At 39.0% G+C, this 21,351-nt stretch overlaps 1 protein-coding gene across 8 annotated transcripts in view; it reads right to left on the bottom strand.

Annotated features, from left to right (window-relative positions):
* LOC119650309 (facilitated trehalose transporter Tret1) overlaps positions 1–21,351 on the bottom strand; it is a 214,357-nt gene that overhangs the window by 54,012 nt on the left and 138,994 nt on the right. For 4 of the 8 annotated variants that reach the window (XM_038052962.1, XM_038052964.1, XM_038052961.1 and 1 more), the window contains one exon: positions 18,332–18,439. The gene's annotated coding sequence lies outside the window, so the exon portion shown is untranslated. The remainder of the gene's footprint in view (positions 1–18,331; positions 18,440–21,351) is intronic. The other 4 variants (XM_038052957.1, XM_038052959.1, XM_038052958.1 and 1 more) reach the window with 1 other exon arrangement.

The following is a 21,351-nucleotide window of genomic DNA, read 5'->3' as shown; positions in this document are numbered from 1 at the left end:
ATTTGTGGGAGGAAGGCAATGTAAAATGTGTTGCACCCGTGATTTAACAGTTAAACCAACATTAACGGAGAGTATATTTGAGGTTCTTTGCGAAGGGCGGTATTCTGAAAAATCGTACGATCATCATTAGGGCAACATATGATGGGGTCAAATCCTCGCTCTGAAGTTAAGTATTATGAGTCTGTCCAGGATTCGTTTTGCCGTCTATCTTTCATTTTGTTTTTTTTTTTTAGAAATCAAAAACGGATGGGATGAGGGAAAGGGAGGCAGGAATACATGGATCAAATCAGGCACTTTACATATGAGAACCCCTAGGTCAACACATCATTTCATTGCAGACAGAAGTGTACGTAATAAATTTGAGCAGCAGAGAGAATCTGTGGAGTAAATATATGCTGAAAAGGAAGTAACGTTCAAGTGGTTAGTGGGACATAAAATTGGCAATGAAAAAGGGAATACACTTTTAAGAATGGAATCCTATGGAGTCCTATTATGACATCCAACGGAATAAAATGGAATTTTCTCACCTCTAAGTTCTGTTATTATCGATACCCGTATATAGGACCACATAAGGCCTTCACCATTTAATTTGTTTTTGCCAAAGATATACAAAGTCATGTTGTTATACTTTGCTACACAATAGAACCTACCTCTCTAAGAGACTAAGGTACTTCAGAGCAAGGACTGGAATTTTTGTGATGATTTTTTATACAAATACTCTAATTTGGGAATCAGTGGTTTCTTTCTTTAGTGAGATATCTGTTCTGAAGTGATCACTAGAAATATTGACTACCAACCATTCCAAAGTAAAATTTTGTTTGAGAATCGAGGGATTTCTAAGTCCGCCATCCACTTAATGACGGACCGGATCAGCTGGAAAGCAACATAGATTCTTGGTTCTGGTCTACGGAACCCTCATCCTTGGGCAAGGATCCAAGTTGTAAAACATATGACCTGCGGTTTCGTCCTAGGCAGAGGCGACTCATCAGACGCTGCCAAACTTCTGCTTTGGGAGCAGCGTGACCGAAGTGGTTATCAAATGATGGGAGTTTCGTGGACCACAATCGAGTAAGTATGTTGCTTTCCTACTGCTTCGATCCGCCATTAGGTGGATGGCGGTGTTAGGAATCCTGAATTTTACAAATTTTGCATGTCGTGTTTTTGAATGAATATAAAGGACAAATGCCAACTTGTAACCACTTCGGTCACATTGCTCCCAGGTCGGAGGTGAGGCAGCCTCTGACGAGTTGACTTTGCTCTGGCCGAGACCGCAAGTCACATTTCAAAGTGCCAAAATATAACGAGTTTTATGATTATTCACTAGAATAGATTGACCCTCACAGTTCCCAGATCCTAATCCAAAAAAAGAAGCTGTATTTGCAGGGAGCCTTGATTTCGCATCCACTTGACGTCGGGCCGGTGAGGCAGCGTCTGGAGAGTTGCCTCTGCCCTGGACGAAACCGTCAGTCAACTTTTTTATAAAGCTCTGAATAGTTCGGAAAATTTTAAAAGCAATAAACCGCACTTTTGGTTGAAAAACGGATATGACGTTTATTCAACCCAGAGAATGCGGATAAATTTAGCTGATTATCAACAATTGGATTGCATATCTAATGGTTGTTAGATCTGTTAAAGCTTACAATTATCATAAATAAGACAAAAAAGAAAACATAACTACCTTCCAATCAGTGATCATTGCTTTCAACAAACTCTGTATGAATACAAAATTCTATCTCGTAGTGCAGAGATATGTATCTTTTTAATAGAATTCCTTCAAAATGAAGTTCATCCGGTTGACCTTTGAAAACATTTAATGCATTTTTTATCCTCTCAATAGCCCACTTCCCAGGCAATTTAAATACGTTTCTGACTCTTATTCAATAAAAAAGCAATTTAAGACGGAAGTTACGCGCTACATGAACGGCCTTCACACATTACTGTGCGTTGAAACGTGCCTCCATTTATATTGACTGCAGCACGAGCTACGAATAATTAAATATTGTTTCTTGATGATGAATGCATATGATCACTCACATCAATATAGATATTTACGTTAACGCGGACCATATAGAAATAACAATGAATGTTTACTAAATGGTGTTGTGATTTAATTTCCATTCAATTCAATTCAATTAGACCACTTGCGAGTATCTAATCGTGTTGTTAACACTTTCAAGTATCTGTGGGATGCTGCGTTTTGTACTAATACAAGTAGAGAGTCAAGTTATTATTATGACTTTTTTTTTGCTAAAATGAAGTCATTAAATGGGAAAGTCCGTGATGTTTGTTTATCTTCGATACTTTGACCCTAAAAGTGTAATAATAAAAGGGAGTATCTGCTATTGTTCAAAGCGACTTCATTTTTTATTTAGAGCTAATTATTGCTCCCTTTGTAATCAGTATTAAGGCAGAATCATTATATCTCCTTTTGCAGCTGATCTACGTTTTACTTTGTTAATCACAAAAGCAACCCATTATTTATGGAAATTAATAAGCTATTCTCTTTTCAGGCGTTCTATTTTTTATCATTATTATAATAAATTTCAAAAGATACAATAAAAAACTATGAGGGTTTCTCATGTTTATGCGAAATTTCCAAGTTGGGTAAAGGTTGAACTTTCAACTCCATCTTCGGAGGCAGCGAAAAATTTTAAAAGGAGGAGAAAGGAGATCTTCCCTTTTCAAGCCCGATAAAAACTCGTGACGTTCACCCCCTTTAAAAAGTTACAGATTCTCAAAGTGGGTTTTTTTTATATCATTATGGTGAAGTTTGGAAGTTTAACCCTACCCTGTGCGAAAAAGAGGAGGAGGACTGGATGTAGAGGAAAGAGGAAGCTCCATCTTCTATGACCCCGTTAGAGAGTTGCGCCGACCATCCCCCCTTAAACAGTTATGGCGCCCCAAAGTGGGGTTATTTTCATGTTAAGACGGAAGGGTTTAACTCCGAACCCTACTTCCGCAGGGGCAAAGAAGGGTATGAAGTGAGAAGCGGGATGATCTCGATCTCAAACTTCTTTGGGGAATTACGGCGATCAAAGTTTTGGCGCCGTAAGTGGGGGGTACTTTTATATCACCATGGTGCAGTTCCTCCGCAGCAGTCTGGGGCTTAGCGTTGGCATGGTAATATATAACGTTGTCTAAATTCATCAAGGGTGGACGTTTTTCAGAGGAGTCCGTGGACCATAATGAGTGGTAGTAAGCTGCTCTCCATTTTTGGTCCGGTCCGACATTAAGTAGAGGCGGACTTCTCAATCCCTAAATAAAAATTGGCTAGCTCCGGCCAAGCTTTGGTCGGAACTATGGGCGGATTTACGTTGGATATAATTCACACTCTTGTGGTGTTTTGCGAATAAAAAAAGGGAGCGTATGACACCTGCCAGCCGCTTCGGTCACGCTGCTCCCAGGCCAGAGGTAAGGCAGCATCTGATGAGTTGCTTTTGCCCTGGTACCAAACCGTAGCCGTCTTCGTCCCTCTTTTGACAAACTATTTACACTTTGGTCAGTTTTAGCTAGTTAGTTCGTTCAGATGGTCTAATTTAAGAAAGGGGTTAAGATCGCAAGATCGGGCAAACGATCTTTTCAGATGCTGAAGATAGAAACTCTTTCATTAAAATTAAAAAAAATTCACCGAGTTTTAATTGAGGTTTGTGGTGAACAGATTATGACCCCTGTGTCATGCTGCGCTAACCGCTTTTGCAATGGGCCTGAGAGCTTAAGGAATGACTCACGACTTAGGGCCCAGGACATAAACTGATGAGCAAAGCAGTGTCGAGTTTTGCTAACAAAGACCGTCTAACAATATGTGGGGTGATATGGTGTGATGATGAAAAATGGTTTATAGAAAAGGAATATTTCAGTCCCTTGAGCCCGTCTCTATTTAACTAGTGAACAGAAGAAAAAATGCGGACCTATTAAAACACAGATTTGTCCTTGAAAGCAATGCATATATCTGTAATCGATTGTATTAACACCAAACACTAATCTCAAATTAATCAAAACAAAAAGTCCCAAGTAGGACAGTATAAATGAGTAATTTTCGTGATAAAGCTGATTATGGCAATAAAATTTTTATTATTTGATCTTGCAGCGACCTTTGTAGCTTTCCAACAATAGCTCTGATCATGATTATGAATGCATTTATTATTGTGTTAGTTATTTCGATTGTGATTCAAGACCAGCTTTGATACGATCTGCCCTCAAATTGAGTGTTTGTCTGTCTCGTTGGGGCTGTAAACAGACTACTTACTGTTGTTATTTGAAGTTCTTTTGAGTTGAGTTTTTATTTTGAATGTTTTAGGTAATCAGGAATAGCATAATTTGGAGTAGCAAAACGTACCAAATTTGTTCATCATGTACGTAGCGTAGCGTATCTAAAATTCGGAATAGTTTTTGAATATCAGCCACATATAAGTTGGGACTCTTCCATGTCATTCTTTGCTGTGTTACTCCGGTACATGGAAGGGCTTGAAAGTTATCAAAGAAAAGATGTAACCGGGATATCCTTGCTCAGACAATTTTGAATAAAGGATTACATGCACATTTGACTCAGTTAACCATCGAATAGTTGACAAGTTGTCAGAAGTGCCGGTTGCTCAAAACCAATTTTAAGATGGCACATATGCACTCATTTAAAAGTGGCCCAAATATTAAACATGTGTAGGGGGAACATGCTGCTGGTTCAATTCTTTACTGAGGTGAAGGGATTTACTCTGTGGGTTGAATGCCGGAGGGCCAGTCACCTCAGCTGAGTCAAATTAGAGCTATAATCCTGGACGAGCATAATACTGGCTAGAGACTCTAGCGTACTGTTGCGGTTTTGACATGAAGTGTATTCAACTATTGTTTCGTAATTTTTCCGCAACAAAATTCAGCTCATACTACTCATTTTACTAGTGAAGTTCATATTCATCAAAGATACATAAGTTGAAGAATATCAAATTATAAACAGAGGCCCTGCTGGTGAGGCTGGGTGTTTGTTTACAAGCGTCTCCCTAAGGGAATTCACAGGCTATATTAGGGCGCTAATTCTGTCGTGTGAAACAATATAAACAAATTTACGAGGGAAATCGAAGATAATGGTAGAGTCCCTTCCGTAATGCTCTAAAAATTTCTCTGCTTATAAAAAAAACAAGAAAAAAGGACAACTAATGGTCTTATCTAGGGCATAGGCAACTTATCAAGCACTGCCTAACCTGCGCACAGGGAGCATCATGAGCAAAAGTGGTTAAAACATAACGTGGCGTGACACAGCCTTTTCAAAAAAGGACGACTGATGAAATCACCAGTCCCGCAAAAACTTGGATGCTGAGTCCAAAAAGAGGTCTGTGGACAAAAGAAGTGGAAGAAATATTCTTTCCAACTGGGCCGAGTCCTTCAATGCATAAAGAAAAATTATCCGCAAAGAAACATCAACATACCATGTAATATTCCAAACAGTTTGGTCATACTACCAAACGAACAGTCCATGGTGTTTGCGAAACCATCGACAGGAGAAGCAAAAAGAAAAAATACCTAAGAAACCGAATCCTTGTCTTAGTTCGGAGCAAATCCGATAATTTCAAGTGCAGAATCGTTGTCCTTTCGTTTACATGATGTGAAACAAATAGCCGGACCCAACACCCCTGTTTTATTCGGGTGATAATTTGCGGTACCATATCTTGCTCTACCAGAGTTTTCACGTCTCCTTTCTTTATGGATAACGAAAGTGTTACTCTAGCGACCTTAGGTTCTTTCACAAAAATATTAACTGAATGAATGTTCACGACTTCGCACCTAGAGTTAACACTAGGGGGTGTTATGTGAAAATCCAGGTTTGGTTGCAACATTAGCAAAGCCCTTGTGAGTCTCTTTATTATCGACGTTATTTGATTTTCTAATATGGTCTCTATTTTCTCAAAGGATTAGACCAGCTCTAGAAGTGGGTGTTTGCTCGATGTTGCTTTCTTGGCTAGCAACGGTGGCTACGATAAAATATGTTTATCAAAAGACAATTCTGGAAATTTCATATATAAACCGCAAGCACCTTATATTTACTCAGGGGCTTACAAATGAATGCACGACTGCATAATGAATGGTGCCAAATTTGTTTGTGTCACTAGCTGCTTTCCATTTCATCTCCAAGTGAACGTAAGGTAGATTTGAAATAGCTCCGAGTGCTGCAGCTCCGTAGAAAGCTATCCTTTGGATTTATGTTAGCAGTATTCTGCATCAGCTACCAGATACAACATGCATCAAAATTAATTTTATTATGGTTGTGTCATTGCAATTGAAGTCTTCACCCCGTTCACAAGCGGGGTTGGCTCGTCGTGATCGGTTTCGACATTTAGGCCTATCAAATGCCTGATCTGGATGAAATCTCGAGGTCCTTAAATCCCCATCCAACGTATCAAGCCAGCATTGTTTTGGCCGGTTTTTTAGTCGTTTGCCATCGACTTCGATGTTTAGACTAATCTTGTCAAGTGAATTCTCGTTAACGCGAATTGAAGCCGCCTCTCTCGTAACCCCATACCGATCGCGGATATCTTCGTTTCGGATGTGATTAAAACGTGTCATGCCACTAGTTCGTCTCCGTTACCGCAAGACGCCATTCACTGCCTTCTATAGTCGGCCAACACTCAGAACCACAGAAAGTGATAGGATGGACGACATAGCAGTAAATTTTAGATTTGAGGCGTTCCTTGATACGTCGATCACAAAGAACATAACTTGAGGAACGGCACTTCATCCAGGTTGCGTCAATGCGTGAAGCAATTTCATAGCACAGTTCTCCATTGGCTGATAGCATTGACCCGAGATATTTAAGTGGTCCAGTTCTGGGCAGGTCACTGCCGCTGACAGTGGTTGTGCCTGTTTCATGGGGATCGGTCGTCAAAAATTCAGTTTTGTTTAGATTCAGTCTGAGATCGTGTTGCATGAGGCGATCATTCCATTTTTGAACAAGTTGTTCGAGATCACTTTTGCTAGTAGACCCTAGGAAAACATAATCTGCATAAAGTAGTGTATAAGGCGCTGTCTCATGTGATGGTGTCCATAACAAGAACAAAGAGGAGCGGTGGACTTCTTTAATGAAGTTTATTCTCTCAGTCGACAGACAACCCATTCCAACAACATAACCTGCATAAAGTAGTGTATAAGGCGCTGTCTCATGTGACGGTGTCCATAACAAGAACAAAGAGGAGTGGTGGACCTCTTTAGTGAAGTTTATTCTCTCAGTCGGCAGACAACCCATTCCGCCCGGCCGCTAAGAATATTTCGCCTTACTTCAAGTTGTAGTCACATTGTAGCCTGTTGAGTACTATTGTAGGTTTTTCTCAAACTCACAATCTGTTGTTTTCCAAACTCCTCCAACTTAAACTATTCTTTCTAAGCAGCGCAGATTTCTCTTCTGGATGTTACTTCGTCAAGATCCTTGGACTGTATATAGATCTCATGTTTTTGAGCCCGCACTGTGATATTCTTTACAAGTGAGTTCTTCTTTCCTCAGTTCTAGGTAGGTCACTGCCACTGACAGTGATTGTGCCTGTTTCATGGGGATTAGTGGGCAAAAATATAAAAATTGAGATTCAATCTGAGACCGTGTTGCATGAGGCGATCATTCCATTTTTGGATAACTTATTTGAGATCATTTTTGCTATTAGAAGCTAGAAAAACATCATCTACATAAAATAGTGTATAGGGCGGGACTTTGAATTTCCCGTGTGACAGTGTCCATAACAAGAACAAAGAGAGAATGGTGAGAGGACGCTTCCTTGATAAACACCAACAGAGACACGAAGCGTGCATTTTTTTGGGAGGTACCAGCTGTAGATCACTCACCAAATTGTATTCGTTTGGCCCCATACCTGGCCCGCAAAATGACAGGTAATGGTAGTTGGGGAATCGTGCCCGTTCCAAAAGGTCAAAGAAAGGTGTCCATTACCAATATAGCATGTGTAGTGTAGTAAACCCCTATCTGTGAGCAATCTTGCCGCATACCGTAACACCATAACACAGATCTTCTTTCACTCCTTTATGAGAAAATTCCACTTGATTAACAGAGGATTAATTCCATGTTGCCTTGCAGTGTTGTAAATAACTGGGCGCGCGGTGTAGTTGAGGGCACTTTCGATATCCATGAGTATTTTAAAAGTATATTCCTTCTGGGATGGCACCTCCTCCAGTCTGCTCTTAGTTCATTGAGGATAGCAGAGCGTCTACTTTGGTGTATTCATATGCACCCCTTAAGTAGCGACCTATTGACCTCTCCAATTTTGTAGGAGAAAGCTAGTTGGGCTGATAGGTTGGAAACCTTTAGCATCTCTGTATATATCAAGCATGCACAATGCACATCCCTATCATCGATTTCACCGAACTTCATTAGGAAATCGTCCTTACTATCGGGACAGAACAAACCTTCCTGTTTCTTAAAGTTCAACCCGTGAATATTGCTGCGAGTAATTTGCTGCCAGCCCCGCTGATCTGGCATACGGGGAGAACCTACAACTCCCGGCCGATCTGATCCTCGGCAAGAGAGGCGGATTTGGAGAGGCTGCATCGTAGCACCTGAAATGGGTGGGGGGGGGCGTTTCCAAATTGAAGCCGCCAGCGGCCCACACTCCTAGGGAACTTGCAGTCTACACCCACATTCTGGAGAGGACTGATGCCACTCGAAAGCTGCAACAGTCACCATACGAGCGTCGCTACCGTCGCTAGCGCTACCTTCATGACTTATTTGTACTGACTTTTTGATTCTTAAATAAGTCTAGTTTTACGTATAATCTGAACAATATCCAACATCTCACCCAACATTTCTCAGCGTCTCAGTGTTCCGAGACAAAAGACGGTGCTTTTACAATTGAAATTCGGGACCTTTATCTGGGCTTATGTTTTCCTAGCTTTGCTATAATTTTACTTGTCTAAATGACTTTCTGGGTACGGTCAAGAACATGACAACTCATTTGTAGTTGGTGCCCTCCCTACTCTTGCGTTTGTAGTACCACCAATCGAGAATCGGATTATTTTCCACGAAACTCAGCTTTATCAGAATTGTACGTGTGTTGCATATATTTTTAAGGTTTTGGATAAAAAAAATGTTACTGAAATCGGTTCAATGTTTGTCTCTTCATTTATCCATAGGCCCAAACCTATCGCACGAAATTCGGAAAAAATATGCGATATGTGGAACCCAATTAAACGAAAGGGTTCATTTAGTACGGTTTAAGATATTCTTAACTTCCAAGCAACATAGGGAAGGTGAGGCTGAAAATGATCGCACTATACAATGCGATGCAATCGTCCTCAGAACTTATCGAATGGAATATTCCAAAAAAGATCATGGTGATGCACGCATATATGTAGAATTCAGTCGGTAATAATATGCCACTATATTTTATAAATTTAATACAGAGTCGTCCTTAAATTCACTCTTGGAGTACAAATTGTTGCAAGTGTGTAAATTATAATATAGGAGATAAGTGTGAAAAGTTTGGTGCAAATCCTATTACTATTCACCAAATTAAAACAGGCGAAAATCGCCTTTTTCGGGTAAATTTACTGCATCAAACAATCTTATATATGAAAATTTTGTGATCTTATTGAAAGCCGGAACGGGAATTTTCTTTAAGGTCAATTTACCAAAAGATAATTATGATCAGGACCGGATGTAATGGTAGGCACAAGGCATGAGGAGTGAAATGTTTCCGCACATAGTTGTGGAGGCGAAAGTCCATTATATCACAGGCAAGTATTGGCTCTTCCTGAACTCATAACAGGATAATCGACAATAGTTGCTTTTTGGGACCAAATATAGTCAGATTCCAATCCAATCGTCCCTACGGATTGATTAGTTCATCATAATAAATACTAAGGGTTTATTCCTGCGTCGCTTGTAGAGTGCCATGTAAGATATTAAAAGAGTTACTTGATGTAAAATCAGATATCAGGTATTATCTCCTTGTAAAGAGAAAGAAAAATTAAATAGTTTCCAACATTTCGCAATAGAACTTATAGTATTTAGAGAGTGAGAAGATACATAAATTTGGATGGAAAAACAACAATTTCACCATCTTGCATACCTTAAATTTCATATCTTTCTTATCCGGTCTTCTCATCAATGATACAATTTAAATAAATTGTCAAGATTAATTTAATGCATTAACCAACTGAAAGGCTGAGTACGTCCGAGTACAAAAATCACATTCTATTCTATAAAATCTGCCTGGCGCACAGAACGTTGGCTGAGATGACTCGTTGATTTGATAATAGCAACATTTCATACGTTTACGCCTACTTTTGATTTATCTTATTCACATGGTTTGGGATCATGGGACCGATGATACAGATCACGTCTGTTGAGATGCACACGTTCTAGTAGATCTTCTCGAATAAAATAGCATCATCAATTTGTTGATTTCTGTATCTGGATAGACATTGTTTATTTCAATTGACTTCGCTATGAAATGTTTTATTGCACAAAGATGCGTAATGACCTTTTGTTTTTTGAAGCTATGATTCCCATTGATTCAGATGCGTAGATTCATAGTTTTTTCTCTATTGTTGTTTATGGAGGAGTTTTTAGTTTAAATTGTATCATGGCTAGTTAGTTCCGTTGCTTGCGTCATAGTTCAATGTTGAATTAATGGCAAATTGTCAACATTTTGGTTTGTTTTAATATTTTTTCCGAATCAGGTGGTCATTAATAATTGTTGTTTATTGTTTACAAAAATCACCAATTCATTCACCACGTGTTTTCAATATAACATACTTTAAATGATGTTTATGCAATTCGGTTAGGTTTGTGGAATTTTTTTAGAAGGATGCTGGACCATTTAGTGCAAAATAATTGTGGGGCTTCAGGAGATAAACAAGTAGGTAAATGTTTCAACTCTAATACAACAGAACAAACTACTGATGCTCTGAAAATTTCTGCTATGGAACCAAATGATTATTGTTCTGAAATATTGTTAGTCTCTTGGATATCCGAGGGAAAAAATTCCGAACTAGTCATCTCGCATTGGTGCTAAGCAGCAGAGCATCTTTCATTACGGGGGAGATTCCTTATATACAGTTTTTTGGGGGTTGAGCGAATTCTAATGAGAATCCCTTTCTCTCTGACTTTCCACCATTCGATTTGCACTATTTCTATATACAATTTCCTTATTGGGATAAGCTTCGGAGCTGTTGAACAGATCCCATTGGTACTTGTTGAGGTAACTGTGACTGAGCGGGGGGGAATTCCTCCCGGGTCTGGATCTTTTTCGGGGGACCAGTACAGAAAATTCAATAAAAACAAAGGATTAGAGGGGCCCTAATAATTTTCACCTCAGACCAGGATAATTTTCTACCCAGGCCCAGATTTTCTCTCTGCAACCCTGGGTAGTAGATCAGTGTAATTTACACACAAGCTGAGTAGTTAAAATCGCAAATCCATTATCGAGATGTCCCCGGAATTTTCCCTTCGGTAATACAGTCATATCATTCGCGCAGATGATAACTTGCCTTAGATTGGGTTAAAAATGCCAATTGTCGGAAAAAACCCAAAGATTGGCTGAATTAGCAAAGACTTCATATACTGGCTATTACACCTCTCCTCAGTTGCATAAATTAAGTATTTTAATTTCATTGCTGTTATTGCTGGTGTGCTACTGTCGCCACTAGGGTTAACTAGATGTGCTGTTAAAGGAAAAGGGTGAATAGGTTTCGAGTTACAGCATAAATGCGTGCTTGCAACTCAGTTTTTTACGAGAACTTCCCTGCGAGTTCGCTTTGTCTAACCAGGTGGAACCAGGTGGTTTAAACAGCTGCTACATGCATGTCACGAACCATTAATTAGCCCTTAATAGTTATTAATGTTTTAATGGTGTCCGAATAGCTGAGTGGTTAGAGGACAAGGCCGCCTTACGGTTCAAATCTCACTGGTGGTAGTGGGATTTGTATCGTGATTTGTCGTCGGATACCAGTCGACTCAGCTATGAATGAGTACCTGAGTCAAATCGGGGTAATAATCTCGGGCGGTCGCAATGCTGGCCACATTGCCTCCTATGGGGTACTCGAATCCTGTAGTGTACCGCTATGGTCTTGAATGAAGTGCTCTAACACACTCCAAGACCCTGATCTAATATGGATTGTTGCGTCAACGATTATTATTATTATTATAATGTTTTAACTGATTATCAAATCGACCAAATACCAGCTCCACTGATGAAAGTATTTTCAAATCCATTGTTTGAGAACCTTTCAATCTGGTTGCTCCGGGTTTGAATGTAGACGGCGTGGGGTATATTTATCTGTTAAAGTTTAAGTGAAATCTGTTTAGTTTAGCGCGAAGAATATGGGCTGAATATTGCATTATCAATTTTTTTTCCAATTTTGATCTACCCTCGCCATAGAAGAACTAGAATAATATTTTTTTTTGAGAATTGTGGGGCTCCAAGTCCGTATCAACTTGATGCCGGACCAGGGTGGGGTCCTAAGTCCGCATCAACTTGAAGCAGCGTCTGACTATTTGCCTCTGCCCTGGTAAGAAACCGTAAAGCCGCCATCGCCTTACAACTAGAATAAGCTCTGAATAAAAAAACAGAAGCACGCTGAAGATTGATATGATCACCACTTGTTTTTGTTAGTAATAGTTGAGCCCCTTTTGGTGATTGTCAGGACGATGAGAATTCCTCGACCATGTGGTTTTTGAATTTGGATAATCTGGAGGAAATTTGAGCAGAATTAACCCAAGCAGGACTCTGGAGGACTTGCCGCTACTTTCGGTGAAGGTGAATGCAAGTTATTCATCAAAAACATTCACAATCAAGTTCTTGTTGGTATAGATTGCGGTTAATAAAAACAGGAGAAAATGTAACGATTGGCTTCCTTTGGCGGTTGAAACTCTCGTGGCCTTGTGTGCATTGACCTTAGTTTAGTTTCATTTCTTGCAAATTACTTTTTAATTTTGACTACAATGGAGTTCTGCTTATGTTTGCCTGAGGACCCTTCCGTCTCCCTTTTCAATTTCTTGAAAAACCCCCATTGAGGGATATCTCATATGCATGAAGATCTAGAGATACTGCGATAAAGAAGGTACTCGAAATACCGCGTTTCTTTTCTTCAGGAGCTAACTGGGGCATCAGCAAGGTTCAGTTGCCGTTGGTTTTCCTCGTTTTGGTCGCATTATCTCATCCCGATGCAACTCCAAATGCATGCAACATATAACAGATTGAAGACCTTGCCCACCTACAACACGGTAGTGTACAAGTGCGCAAGTTAAGGTATAGTCCTTCCTTTGTATTTAGCAATAGTCTAATGCTCGTTTTATCACTTTGAAGCATTAATGATTATTGCAACGCATCATGAGTTGGTCATGACTTAATATTGGTAATAGCAGAAATCCTAAAGTTCAGCCGGTTATTTCACGTTGAAGTCAAAAAAGTTATGTTGCTCGTGTCACTTGAAATTTTCATAAGCTCACCACGGCAGGTCCATTTTAGGGTATACCAGTATAGGAATGCAAGCTTCTCGCGAAGACGTGTAGGGAGCTGAAAGGTTTGGAAAACCTTACCTCTGACGAAGCGATAGCGTAGGCCAGGATGCCTTAGAGCTTTTAAGGATATCGAATTGGTGGATCTGTATGCAAAATCGAGAACCTGGAGTTTTTTACTAATGCGGGGCTAAACTGGATGCCGGATGTTACGCGGTTGATGATGATGATGACAGCGAAGACGCGTAGGTATGGTTGCCGCGCTATATTCCCTTAACCGGTTAAAGGCAACCATATATCCAAGGTCTTCATTCCAGGATGAAAAGGAAAGAAGATAGCGGCGTACATAAACTGGGTGGCATTGGAGTTTTGGAAAGGAGTCCGATCCGATTGCCATACGCTTATTTGGAAACAAAAATCGTGTTTGATTGAAAAAAATCAGGGAGGTATATATCTGATTCGGGTTGACTACCAAAGTGGCCTATAAATCACCATCTAAATTTACAATGTTATTCACATATATAATGAGTTCTTTTAAGATCAGGTAAGGGAAGATGTATTGGAGAACGTACCTGACATAATTTTCAGTCAAATAAAGTTAAAACATTTGCAAAAATTAGGCCTGTTTTTCATATATAATGGGATTTACTGCTAAATTCGAAGAAAGTAGAGTTTCGGTCGAGACGATCGACCCCATCCATTCCGGCATGGTCAGTTTTTAAAACAGTGGTCTGCTCAAAGCTCAGCGGCTTCAGTATTTCAGATGGGTGCTTTCAGCCAACGGTGAACTGTATCATAAAATTACTTCGCGTACTAGCACACTCTGAATGAAGTGGACATCTGTCCACTGGCGTCACTTACTATCAACGATCGAATGAACGCTTTAAATTCGCAGTAGCGTTGGTTGTCAAGACATCTATGGTTCGAAGTGCTAGGAAATAAGTAAAAGTCTCCAAAACTGTGTCATATAGACAAAGATGTTGCTCTTGCCAGATAAATAAGACATATATATGTTGCTCTTGATTGCACCCGGTCCCATTCGGAACAAGTTGGCGAACCCGTTCCAGGTTAGTTGATTCCAGAATCAAGTCGAATAAATACTAAAGCAGATGAGCTTTAAATAAGAAAACGAAATGCTTCGTTGGATAAACGACCATTCCCTTCTCGTAGAGCACGGGCCATTTTTTTCTGTGGCGAATACCCAATACTTTAAGAAAAGTTTCCCTCGCCTGGGCAAAGGCAAACTCATCAGACGCTACCACTCTTTCGCCCTTCGAACTCAAAGCGACTGCGGATGTCGTTAGCTCTGTATATATCAATTCAAAAAGGTGACATGGGTATGAACCGCTTGGACTGAAAACAGTGGGTTTGTAACCGTGACTGGTCTGAGCTAACTACTATTTGGCTTTGAGGATTGAGTCCCAAAAACGCACTAATGGTGGGCTGTACTAATTTTAAGAAGCAGCTCAGTCACCCCTCGTAGTGCCCGGTTTTTCCTGGATTTCGAAGTAGTTATATTTTATGTGCAATTCTATGTTTGTTATCTGTTTGCGGTCTTAGTGAAAACGTACTCCTAAGGAAACCAATGGCTTTTGGTAGTTCTTATGCCCTTTACATTGCACTTCTGCTGGCAGCTTGTTTGGGATACTTGCATTTCTCTTGCCATGATATGGGGTAATAATCACAGGCGAGCGCAATGCTAATCACATTGCCTCATACAGTACACTGTAGTGTACCGTTATGGTATTGAATGAAGTGCTCTAGCACACTTCAACGTAGCGTCAAAGAATATTATTATTATCATGAGGAACTGTACTTAGGTGCATACAAAGTTCCTGTATAAATCCTGGAGACTGATAAAAGTTTAATTTAGTCAGTCCAGGAATAGTGACTTCCAGTAGGCAGGTAGGTATAAATGGCCGCTTTGTGAGGCCAAATTAACGCTATAGGCGCTGCTTTGATACAATGGACTCTTAAGATCGTGGCTTTTGCAAAAGGACAAAGTGAGTAGAATTTAACCGATCCAGCTGTTCAGAGTCAATCCGAGGTGTGCACAAAGGATAGCAACTTGTAATCAGAGATCTCTTTAAGGTCGCCAGAGAATTGTCCGCAGCCTGGTTTTAGTTAGAGCTTGACAATTGCAAGGGAAATACCTGAGAATTTCTCGTCACTTCCGCAACTTTAACAATGTCGATTATAGAGAGCCGAGTTTGTCTACTTGACCCCCTATAGGCCAATGCTCCGTGAAAACTACTGTCATTTTGCACACATTTGTGCGTCTGATCTAAAACCTCTCGGGGTTGGGTTTTGTTGTAGCAGGACTAAATACCCCCTAATTTAGCCCGGGTTATGAGCCTTCGTGCCTGAAGTCGAGAGCTCAAAAAAGAGCGACTTTGACTGTGTCGCCCAAACTGTTTCGCGCATTCCTACCAACCTTCTGGACGTTGCCACTGAATACAACGTCTTAATGCTTGCTATCGATCAGAATGACTACGTTACGCTTAGGGGTCGGATGAAGCCCCGGCCAATGACAGGTCTCCTCTATTATCGGTACCTCCATTTGGAATACACAGGCGTATTTTGAAAGACTATAATACACTCGCACCGAATTTGCAGACAGTCCTTTTTCCATTGGTAACCACGTAATACATCGTCGGTTTTCTACTCTTCGCCTACACCGAAATTTTTCTCGAAGCTCGGATTATGTGTGGCGTAGTGGATTGGAAATGCTCGGAGTTTCGGAGGTACTTTATCTTAAAAATTACGATAGGCGTAAGGCTTACCAACAACTGTATTTACGGAGTCTGACAGTACCATACAGCGTATTTAATATGGTAGTCCAGAGGAAGGGCTGTATACTATCATATATTAAGGGTTCCTTCTGAGCAAGACTGCAGAGCTCCTGTAGCATGGAATCCCAGTCATGAGAAAAGCCTTGAATATAGAAAACTTCATATAATCAAGCTTTTAATGGTCCTGGTTGGATTAGGGATGCCAAAACTAATTTCAACGTGACTAAAACCGTTGCGACATTCTCGAGCCCATGTTGGGCGCCATTTTCAATAAACTTGGATGCCGCTTTCAACGCACCCTAATTTATTAGAAACATTTTTCCAAGCTTTGGATAGTAATAATAAGAAGCATAATTAAGAAAATATGGTTTTATTACAAAATTTCATTTGATTTTTCTTTTTTTGAGGGTTTTATTTGGAACACCATTTTAGGGTGTGCCTTTCGGGTATTTAACTCTATATAAACGTTATACACGTCACTCTAGGTAGGTTTATCTGCAATAGTCACTTACAAAACAATGAACAAATGAAAATAGTTGAATTGAACAGAATAAACAATGCTTGATTTTGTAATACCTACACTTCATTGGCCCAATTTCCCTTTTCTTTTCGCAATGACCGTTTACACCATTTCAGACAGATACAACTAATAATCTTTTGTAACCCTAATAGTTTATACAATAGGAAAATTTGAAGTAATTACATTTTATAGATATATTATCATAAAGTATAAGAAATTTCCAGAAAAACCTCAACAATATTATTGAAATCGTTGTGCGTTTAGATTGAATCATTTAATAATATTTTCCTTATCTGCTCGGTCAGCAACGCAACTTCTCACCGAATCCGTATCTGACATAATTCCTTCCATGAAGTTTTAAAGTTGCAATTAGAGTTTATGATGTACATACATAGGTCTTATCAGAAAAATATATAATTTGAATCAAATGAAAAACCACTTACAGAACAGATATAACCGGTAATCCCATACTCCCAGAGAGCATTTTCATTTTCTTGATCATTTTCATTGATTTCGAATTTATTTTGTCATATCTGGTCCTACATACAATCCTGGACTTATTTACGAGTATGTATGATTATTATCATATTTATATACAGTTTGTATCTATATAAACTACATAGTATGCACATAAACCGGTAATCTCGAGGCCGAAATTTGAGAGGTATTTAGTTCAATACGCTGCACTTGCGAGTTGATTGGATATCCGCAACAATTTTTGGAGTACGTGATACTCGGCAGATAAGCAGAAAAGAATTTTCTTCAAGTTACAATGTAGTTGATAGTTATTTGGAAGAGTTTATTTTGAAGGTAGTCCAAGGGATTGGGGTTACTTGATATGAAGCGGTTACGATTTAGTTGCACAACATAAAACGCTGAAATGGGGTTCTCTTGGACTGTGTTTTCGCAACGCATTTACGACTATATGTTCGCCGTTTTATGAATTATTAAAAATATCTTAGTATCTTCAATTAATATTTTCTTTTTTTGAATATATATTATATCATTATACATATTTACATTCTATATAGTAATATCCATACATCAATGCCTCCTCATCCAATTTATCTTAAATTTAAGATTAATTTACACCCAAATACCATGGATTTTCAAGAAAATTCGAAAGAGAAAAATAATTTCCTCAATTCAATAAGATCAAGGTATGTATATGAGGAATTCCAAAAGATATAAACATCTTTTATCTTGTGTCATCCGAAATTGTTCACTTTGAAAATATGTCATTACAGACGAAATTCGACACGAGAATTAAAATGTTCATAGGGGAAACCTCACTTTGATCTTGGGTTTCATTTCAATGGAAGAATGAACGAAAATTCGATTTCGTAATTTGATATATTTGAAAATTCGCAAATGTTACAATTTCACAGGCAATCGTGAAGGGAGAATTTACGATTTATTTTTTTCAATTCGGGGGAGAAAATCTGACTGTTTTGAAAGATCATCACTTCGGGAAAATCAAACGTAAAATGAGTCAAAGGGGTATGAGCTTCTCCCCGGCAATGTTAATCAAATAATAAATAAATAACTAAACAGAATAAACCGCACAATACTAACCTTAGTAAAAATTCCGAATAAACGTTGATGATTTGCTCAAATATTGATGCTTCACACTTTATAACATTCGTATATCAATAACGATATTTGACCTGTAAAAAAAGGAAACTGAAATTTTAATTAGTCGCACTATCTACAACACTTTTCGCAAATTATCAGTTTTAATATAATAAGTCAACATTTTAATGCAGCCCAGCGTACAGATAAATTATAAATCGGCACTTGCTCACTGGTAATAAAATAATTATAATCGAATGACCTTTCTGCACGGGTAAAAAGAGTGAACACAATGTCGGCGCCGAAAATTTAATAGAACATAATTGTCTATGAGCTGGCTATCATCGAACATGTGTGTGACACGCAACATCCAACACTCATTATAGGATGACAACAGCGGAACAATGACCAGTTTTTCTGATGCGATTAACTCTAATTATCGTTAATTAAAAAATGGCTAAATCTGCAGCATATATTGTAGCTGGAATGGTTCACTACATTTGGCAAAAGTTTGGCTGTGGAAATAGATTTCGTGTGATAATTTGATGAATAGAAATCGGAGGATTGAATTGTCAAAAAAAAAAATCAGAAAATTACCACAAGCGCTGGTGTGCCTTTTGTTTAGCTAGTTTAGTTATTGGTTAAAAATATTGTTACAATTGTCATTGAAAAGGGCCTCAAGTATGGGTCCCAAAAAGTATTCGCTTCAATCCTTAAGTTCCACCGTTCACCAGCTTACAGTCCCTTTTCAATACCAGTAGAATCCTTTTTATTTCAATTTCTTTTCTAACTTTGTTCTAGACTGACTGCTAGGCGTTCATAAATTCTCCCAGAAATATGGCAGCAGGGCTAGAACCCAACATTTTAACTAACAAAAGAATCCATCATAGGACAATATGCCTTTTCATAGTGGTTTACCGAATTAGACCTTTAAATCACCTTTAAAATATGAGTTTTACTTCTGACTATGTTATCAAAACTTATAGGTAGTTTGCCCCCATTTTGATAGCCTCGAAACAAATCTTAAGTTTGGTGGATGCTTATCAAGTTTTCACAGTAAAACATCTGCTAGAGGGGATATTATACTATTGGCGTTAAAAATGGCGCCCAATGTGGGTTATAGATATACTATAATAAAATATTTTTAGAAAATTTCAGGGGGAAAAAAGGTTTGCGAAGAACCATCCTCGGTTTGGCGGTAACTTTAAATTTTAGCTCCCACTGCAAATTGGTGTGTCCGATATTTAGCTTTACTGTATAACAAGAGGACCATAGACGAAAATACCATGACCTTGAGAGTACATTTAGTTATTGAAATATCGTTATATGAAAAATAAGAAGAGAAAAAGTAGCCCTTTTTGTTTTCTAACGTATCAATATTTACCCGCACATCGACAAAAAGGAGCCAAAAGCCCCTCTTGCGTCAGCTCACAATTATAAAAAGCGCGGACCGACTGAATCACCAATGGAAATGGGAGTGCTCTTTACAATTGACTTAATAATACATGTCCACTACCTACCCTTGAGGTGGTACTACCCAAAGCCCTCACTGAGGCATGTAGTCGGTCAATACTTGGCTACTTCATGGCGTCAGATAAAATAAGGCAAATTTTTCAAATAAAAGGCTGCAAAACTCTAACATGCATTGCGGATCATTTTATGAATGAAATTAAACTTTCTACTTCTGATCAACTCAAAAGGCGATTGTCTACCGCCCTGAGATGATTCTATCATACCAACTTCAAAGCGTCTACAAGTCAACAACAGCTAAGTACAATCTTGCAGACAACGAAATCGATACCGGAGTCAATCTGGCCACGAAGGCTGCTACGTTAGATTAATTAAAGTTGAGTTTAGACATAACCCTCCTTTCCACGTTAGATAAATCTGGCAAACAGACTTAAAAGATTGTTCTATACTACAGGGCATTACTCTCCCGGATTAACTGCTTGAGCGCTCTAATCCTAGAAGTGGTGTCTGAATTCCATTACATATAAACCTTCCTAAGCTTAGGACAGTTGTTGTTCAATCCTAAAAGAAATCCAGGTTTTCAATAACTGCATCAATAGTGCATACTTTCCTTCCACTTGAAATATTACAAAAATTGTACCAGCCCCTAAAAAGGCAAATCCAAGGAGCCTTCCAAATTCAGGCCAATTTCATTCCTACTTAGCCAGGGAAAAGTTTTCGAGAAAATGTGGACTATTGGTATAGTCCAAAGCAGCCCGAGCAGTTCACCGACCAATTCGGGTTGCAATATAAACACAGCACGCTTTCAGCTCCTTTCCCGATCAAATAAACTTCTAACTTAAAACCAACGATAAGCCTACAGTAGCTTGGACCTTTGATCTAGAGCAGGCTTTTGGTTCTATATCTTATATACGAAATGATCCTTTACGAATTTCCACTCCCTATGGAAAATTCTACTTCAGCATAGAGGAGAAATTCCCAGATTACTAGTCTGCTGGATTTACGGTTGATATTCCCAATGATTAGCCTGATTTGGAGCTCATCTAAATTACTGACAATGTCCTTATATTTTTTTCTAGTCTCAACGCCCTAAAGGCAGCAAAAGGTATCGAACACTACATATTTAGTTGATCTAAACACTGCGACGCAAATTATGGGATTAAAATCGTCTATAGCAAATCGATTGTCAAATTACACGCCATTCCAGGAAAAAGTTAGATTATGGGTAAGATAAACTTCAAAACAAGTGGCAGAACCTGACAAACTGAATGAAGTCGCAGCCACTCGTTGAGCCAAGGTTTTTTCAGTTCAATTGTAACTGAATATGAAACATGGGGTAATTTATTATTAAACAAAAAATCAGTCATGCAATATCGCCACACCAGTTCCACATTTGCCAAAAAGTTTTAAAAAAAGTCAATTTCAGACAAATACCTACCGTTATGATTCAGGACCGAAAAGAGATCATTCTGATGGAATTCCTGAAGGGAAGGGAAGGGAAGGAAGGGAGCGGCTGGTTAATGTACTGGACCTGAAAGAGCTGACAAGAGCAG

The sequence above is a fragment of the Hermetia illucens genome, chromosome 2, assembly GCF_905115235.1.
Source record: "Hermetia illucens chromosome 2, iHerIll2.2.curated.20191125, whole genome shotgun sequence".
Classification (NCBI taxonomy): domain Eukaryota; kingdom Metazoa; phylum Arthropoda; class Insecta; order Diptera; family Stratiomyidae; genus Hermetia; species Hermetia illucens.
Note: the sequence above shows the minus strand (reverse complement) of the source record. Positions and strands in the feature narration are given on the sequence as shown.